The sequence below is a fragment of the Nesoenas mayeri genome (assembly GCF_963082525.1).
Source record: "Nesoenas mayeri genome assembly, chromosome: 12".
NCBI lineage: Eukaryota > Metazoa > Chordata > Aves > Columbiformes > Columbidae > Nesoenas > Nesoenas mayeri.
Window position 1 is genome coordinate 23495796 of NC_137547.1, and position 7206 is coordinate 23503001.

Genomic DNA, 7206 nt, shown 5'->3' on the forward strand with positions numbered 1-7206 from the left:
GTAAAGAGGAGGAAACGCGGGGCCGTGGGCCCGACGTCTGCTTCCTGCGGCGGGCAAGAGAGAGAGCCCCTCTCTGCGGAGGGCGAAGGGTCCCTCTGCGTGGCGTGCGGCGGGCCAGGCCGGCAACGCGCGCGGCAGGGTCCGTGCGCGTATCCTGGAGCGGGACGGCTGCGTGGCGAGCGAGCCGGCGAGGCTGCGTGTCCCCGAAGCCTCGTCTCGTGGGAGCCCTGACACCCCACCGTGTTCTCCTAGGCTGAGGACGGCCGAGCGCCCCGAGGGAGGAGAGGAGGAGACAGGAGCGTCTGAGCTGTTAGAAGCCTCCTGGCAGCCACGGAAAGCGAGAGCCGCTGTGAGTCCCTGGCCCTCGGGGCCTCGTCCCCGGCTTGTGTGTCCTGGTGCCTCCCTGCCCCTCCGTCTCCTTTTTCCCCACGCTTTCTCTGGCCCGTTGTGGCGCCCGCTGCTCTGCCGCCCCCGCTGCTCTCTTCCTCTCTGCGTCTGTACGTGCTGCTCTGTCCCCCGACCTTCCCGTCTTTCTCTTTCCTTCCTCCCTCCCTCCGCCTTGTCTCTCTGTGCCTTTCTCGTGCTCCGCGTTGCTGGCTTTCTTCATTCTGTACGGCGCTGTTCCCGTCCTCGTTCCTGTTCTGAGCCTTCGTGCTGCCCCCCGCCCCGTTTTTCTCTCGTTTTGTTGTTTTTTTCCCTGCCCTCCGTCTCTCCGCGGGGCTCCTCGTTCCTCTCTTTCCTCCTCCAGCCCCCTGTGCTCCCCGCCGTCTCTCTGGCTCTGCCATCGGTTTTGCCCGTTGCTCTCCCTCTTGCTTCCCGTTGATAGGAGGAGCAAAAGTCTTTTAGAAAGCCCTCGGCATGAGGTAGCAAGACTAGGCCTAACGTAACAGAAACCTAACGGAGCAAAACTAGCTCTGTAGGGACTGGAGGTGGGGCAAAGCGGGATGTCCTTGGCTCGCAGGCTGGGAAGAGGGAACGTTCCACTGACTGGAGAAGGAGCTACTGGAGTAGCAGCACCAAATGGCAGTGGGCGTGCTCAAGAGATGAGGTCGAGAAGCCGACACCGGGGCGGGGGGGCACCGGGGACCACTGGAGACCCTTGACGGACACTCTGGCGTACCGACGATGGACTGCCAGCGGAGGGTGGCGTTATGGAAAGCGCTTCTGTTTAAGGCATTAACTAAGCGCTAGCAGCAAATGAATGTGCAATAGGTGTATGTCATAAATGCCAAGGAGCGTGAGTCACGCGCACGCTCGATGACAGGGGCGATCCTCTGAGCGTGCGGCGCGCTGTATTGAAATTGCCTGCCGTTTAACGCTTTCAGAGCAGCGTTAAAGAGTCTTTCTTGCCGACTTTTTGGTATCTCCCCGCGTCCCGTGGCTTCTCGCTGCGTCCCCGTGTCCCGCTCCCCGCCCGTGGCCGCGTTCCTCTCTGTCTCGTTGGCCGTGCCGGGCTTTTTTGCCCCGTCTCCGCCCCGCCGCGCCGATTTGTTTCTTCCTCTGCCCTGTTCCTCGGTGCTCTTCCGGCCTCTTTTCCTCTGTCCCCCCCGCTGCTCTGTTCTCTGCCTTGTTTTTTCAGATGCCTGTCCCTGCTTTCTCTTCTCGCCTTTGCGGAGAAGCTGCCGGGGGGCAGAGCCGCTGTTTGACCCGCGGGGTTCGCAGTCAGGTCTCTGCGTGTCAGTGTCCGTCCCCCCGACGGGGGTCAGGTCCCCGTTTGTGTGCAAACAACATCCCTCCCTCGGTGCCTCCTTAGAACGTTTAATGGTGTAAATATTGCTACTGCTAACGTTGTCGGTGCGGCTTCTTTCCTCAGCGGATCCGTCTTGCGGTGGGTGGCCCACGAGTGCTTGGCAACAGCAGAAGCGGCTTGAAGGGACCGGCCGCTGGAGGATGCCGAAGGCTCCTGGGTCGCTGACGGGAGCGGCTTTGCGTAAAGCCAGGGGTACGCGAAGCCGGGCGTGCGGTGACGGCTGCCCAGCGGGTAATGGAAGCGAAACCTTTACCTGCAGGGCCTTCTGCCCAGCAAGCTGAAGAAATTGCTCTCACGCGAGCTTTAGAATTACGCAAAGAGAAGAAGATTAATATTTGCACGGATCCTAAGCAGGTTTTTCGCATGGTGCGTGCCCTTGAAGCCATTTGAAAAGAATCAAGTTTATTCACAGCACAAGGAAGGCGGATTGAACATGATGCTCCAGTTGCTGGAAGCTGTGCTGTTGCTGGAAAAGCCGCCGCCACGCGTTGCAAAGGGCCTCGGAAGGGAAACACTGATCAGGAAACTGTAACAAAGAGGCTAAGAAATGAATAGGAGATTTCTAGCCGAATTAGAATTAGGGTCCAAAGAAGCTGTCACCGGCGACGGGAGGGCAGCGGTGCCTCGCGGCGTGAGGAGCTGATGCGCTCTGTCGAGATTAGGCGAAAAGGTAAGAGCGAATTTATAAACTCTTTGCGAACGAGTGACCCGGCAATGTGAAACGTGTCTAGAAAACCACCTTAGTACTGGATACAGGGTACAGACAAGAGCAGCTGGACGAGGGAAATGTAGCAGGGCAACTCTGGCCAATAGAGTTCTCCAAAGTGCCTGGAAAAGGGGGGGTATCGATGTTGGCCGGCACGAACAGCTCCCTTCTCAGGCTGGCCAGCAGCGTTGCCGTGCCGGGGGGCAGCTGCCGGGCTGTGGGCCGGGGGCTGCGGCTGTTTGGGGCGCTGCCCCCGCTTTGTTTTCCTAGGGGAGCCCCCCCCGTTTTGGGGGGTGGTGGTACGTGCACGTGTAAGTGACACGATGTTCCCAGCTGCTTTGTTCTCTGCCTTGTTTTTTCAGACGCCTGTCCCCGTTTTCTCGCTTTTGAAGAGAAGCTGCCAAGTTAACGTATGCTGCGCTGAAGTTATAGAAGATGTAGCCCTCCTTAAGCGGTTGACGTGCGGGAAAGGCTTTCTGACCGCCTGCACGGCGAGGGGACGTTTTTCGCCTTTCGGATCCTTCTGCACGACAAGAGGGAGACGGAAGGTTAAGTAACACGTTGTTTAGAAGCTGAGAGCTTAGTTTGTATTTAACTAAGAATTCACAGATGCGTGGTCAGCGAGAAACTAAAGGGTTATAAGTAACCTCATGAAATGAAGTAAAGAACGCGGCTTAGCCTTGGTTTTTGACTATGCACTGGAACGGCAATAACTACAGCAGGAGCTGCCGCGGCTTTAACGCGCAAGGGGCGTGAGCGTTGCGAAGCCGCCTGCGTTGCAGAGTGTCTTGATTGCGGTGCTGAGTGTTGGATAGATTGGAGCTGCGTAGCGGAATTGTTTGGTTTTGGAGAGGGTGGGATCAAGTTGGAGCACAGCTTGTGAGGGCGGTATGTCGTGGGTAGGCAATAGTATTATGCGTGGAGCGGTGCTGTAAGCGTTGCTAGTTACTGCCTGTCTTTGTTCCAAGATGAGCCGCGTCGTTCTGCGTGACGCGTAACGGGAGGACGGCGTAGGAGCGTCATTGTGAAAAAGAGCCCGTTGGGGGTTATTTTAGCTGGCAGGAAAGAGACTGAGGAACCGCCCGCTGATGATGCGAGTAGAGCAGCCTCGATGAGACGTGATGAGCAGAGGCCGTTGTATAAAGTGGACAAGGAAGGAGAGGCTGCGGGCAAAGCGCGGCGCTGCAGCCGGCCGCCCCAGGGCGGAACTCTGCTGTGGAATTCCTGTGTTTCAGAGGGGGAGCTGTGACCACCCCATGCTCAGCAGAGCCCCCAGCCCAGGTCGGGGGAGCAGGACTCGCGGCACCGTCCTCCGTCCCCAGCGTGCCGGGGTGTGGCTGCCGGCCTGTGGGACATGGCTGCGGCTGTTCGTGGCGCTGCCCCCCCGTTTTTGGGGGCTCTGGTATGTACATAGGTAAATGGCATTTGAAAGTAATGAGCTGGCAGCTGGGGCTGTTTTCCTTTTCTACCTTTTTTTTTTGGAGTGAATAAATGAGGGGACTCAGGGCGTGACCATGATGTTACTGGAGGAGCAGGCCAGCGAGAGATGGGGGCTTACAGCCCCAAAATGCCTGAAGATTCATGGGCGGGGTGTTCAGTGGTACTGTGGGGAGGAGAAATTACTCCCCATCCCCTGCAGGATAAACAGAACAATCCCACATCAAAGCTGTCCTAGAGAAATACTCACTGTTTGTCATTCAGGTTCTAGAACGGCCCAATGTCCTGTTAAAGGTTGTGGTGGTGCGGGTCAGGGATCCTCAGGCTGTGCCGGGACCACAGGACGGCTGCTGGTGGAACCGAAGACAAAGACAACTTCTCAGAGGTAAGAACCTTCCGATTTGTTCCCCTCAGGACACATCCCTTTGCCTCTGGACCCCTCACAAGCTTACTCGCCCCCTGGTTCCCTCAGAAACCCATTTCCTTCCAGTTCCTCTGCGATTACCCTGCCTGCCTTTGGGTCCCTGCAGGCTCTTTGGTGGCATCAGGGTGCCTGTTTGACCTTTGCCCCATTAAATTCCCCTCAAAACTTGCCCATTTGCTCTTGACACATCCCAGAGGCCTCATTTTTCCCTCTTGTCTCCTCTCAGGACCGCCCATCTGTTGGCCCCTGTCGAGGGTTTAGATTGCGAGGTGACAGTAACACCCTGGCAGACGTATTGTTAACCCCCTCTCTCCCCCACTTCCCCCTTTTGCCCCTCCCTCTCCCCTTTCCCACTCAGGACAGGCGATCGGGAGGGAAAGAAGGACAGAGAGAAGAGAGTTGGAAAAATTAACAATGTTTTACTAATGCTACTAATAAGAATAGAGAAAATCATACCAAATATACAAAACCAATCTTTAATGTCTCAGCACCTGCAGAGCCGGCACCCGAAGTCCTGGACTGGACTCTGCAGACAACTGGAGCTGGATTCAGTTTCTCACTAGGCCTCAGTTCGCAGGGACAACTAGCAAGGTCCTCTCCTAATGTCACCATAAGCAGAAGGGACGAAAAGGGGCCAAGAGGACAAGATCCTCGTGATCTCCCACTTTTATATGAAGTATTCACGTGAATGGGATGTTATACACCATTGGTCAGTTTCTTGGTCACCTGTTTCTTGTTGCCCCTCTTGCAAGATGTGAATCTGTCCTTATCAACAAGTTAGCATTCCATTGCTCTGTTTACCAAAACAGGTATCTGGTTCTCCAGGAAAATGCAGCTAATGTGAAGCTTTAGCTGACAGGCAAATTCACTAAAAGAGAAACTTGTTTTTTAACAAAACCAGGACAGCCCCGCACCGCGATCCCCTCAGAACTCCTCTGATTCCCATCTGCTCCTCTCAGGACAGCTGAGCTTGTCTTTTGGGGCCCCTGAGAGCCCCCATTTACCTTCTTTGACCTACCTTTGTTGTCGTTCCCAGCCGATCCTGGTGTTTTCCATCCTTCGGGACTTACTTATTACTGTTGTGAGAGTCAGAGAGAAAATGAGGAGTCTCTGTGACTTACAACTGTCATTGTTGATCTACAGTATATTAGAGGCGGATTCTTGCAGGATTTATTGCTGCCTTGTCCTTCGCTCCTCCCCAGAACGTAGCGCTGGTGCGAGTTCCCCAGTACACGTGTGTGTGTCCAGCCGGGTACGTCTGCGGGTGAGCGCGTCAGGGTGGGCAGACGGCTGGATGGACGCGCAACTCAGAGACAGTGTTGCTGCGCAGCTGCTAAGGACAGCGCGTGTCCCGTGCAGAATAACATCCCTTGCGCTCCGTGTGCGTGTTCCTCCTTTGAGATGAAGTTGCGCTGCCCGGTGTTTCACGTTGCGTGCGGTACCTGCTGGGCTGAGTCTCCTCCCCGCGCTCCGGTCGGTTCCATACGCTGCCGCAGCCTCGGCAGCACCGTGGGGTTCGTTGGATGCGTTGCTGGCGGAGCCGGCACCGACAGTCTCTGGACACGTCGAGGCGCTGCGGTGGGTTTTCCTGGAAATTCCAGGGTCCTTGTGTTTTATTATTGTAACTGCTTACTTACTGTAAGACATTTAGAATTAAAACTTAAATAAGAGTAACCAGAAGAGGCTTTGGGAGTAAATAATGCCTCTCATCTACTCTAGCTGTTACTCAAGACTCTGCAGACAGTAATTATCCCCAATTTATGTAGTAAAATTTAAAAGAGTGGAATATAAATACTGGAGCACTAATTGGAAGTAATACCTGTAGAGAAAAAACCTCTAGTTTATATCTATAATAAAAAATAATGTGTGCTAGTTAATCTGCCTGGTAGTAATGTAATGATGAAAATGTTAAAGTGTAAATAAATGAAATTATTTAGGCGTGAGCAATAACTAAATTTCATTTCAGCTATTACTTGGTGACCTAGGCAGCGGTTATTCCCAATCTGAGTCCTCGTTTAAAAAGCACATTGTTTGGAATTCCTTTTAAATGATAAAGGCAGAAAACTAATGTGGAGTCATTGGTAGCTACATTTAAACAACCGTTATGAAATAAACTGCAGGCACGAATGACTGCATAGGAAACAAAATAAGGAAGCTTTAGATGTTAAACAGCAGTGGAAAGTAATCGCGAGTGTTTCGTATTTAAATTATAACAGAGCCATGAGATTGGAGGCAACAAAGCTCAGAACCAAACGGAGTCAAAACGTTACTTTTTTTTTTTTTTAAAGAGAAGTTAAAAGGAACCACTAAATAGTGGCTGTTTATAAATAGAGGCAGTAAAGAGTTCCCAGGCAGTAATGATTCCCAACAGAACAGTAAAAGATATTTTGATGTAAAATAAAATTAGAAAACAGTCTGAATTTAAGCACAGCTTTTTTGGGGTTGTGCAAAAACATGACGGCTATTAATTACCTCTGAGTTAAAATAAAAAGACAGCAAACTCGCTGTGGTTAACAACAGTTAATTTTAATTTTTCAGTGTGCTATCCAGTCCGGCCTCTCCCTCCAAGGGCGTGGTCTGAGAAAGCCACACCCCCAACTCCACCCTGTCCAAGCTCCGCCCCTGCCGGTCTGTGCCCTCCCCGAGGCGCGTGTCCCTTACAGACCCCTTCCCTTTCATCGCGCCCACCCCCCAGCAGCACGGTGCATCGAAGCCCCGCCCACAGCTCCACCCCCAAACTCAGCCCCTGCTAACCCACACCCCCTCAGAGCACGTGCTGTACAGAGCCCACCCTTATCTCGGCTCCACCCCTCCTTTCCTAAGCCACGCCCCCCTCGGGCGTGTCCCTCTCCCTTCCCCAAGAGGCTCCTCCTATGGGGGCGTGGCACA

At 53.8% G+C, this 7206-nt stretch overlaps 1 long non-coding RNA gene across 2 annotated transcripts; it reads left to right on the forward strand.

The window, feature by feature from the left end:
• Positions 1 to 7: 7 nt before the first annotated feature.
• LOC308044906 lies at positions 8 to 6854 on the forward strand. 2 transcript variants are annotated; one of them, XR_013922690.1, is made up of 5 exons: positions 8 to 349; positions 1814 to 2420; positions 2819 to 3858; positions 4158 to 4278; positions 4806 to 6854. It is a non-coding gene; the product is annotated as an uncharacterized lncRNA (long non-coding RNA). The 2 variants fall into 2 exon arrangements; XR_013922691.1 differs by having other exon boundaries at positions 2819 to 3004.
• Positions 6855 to 7206: the final 352 nt, after the last annotated feature.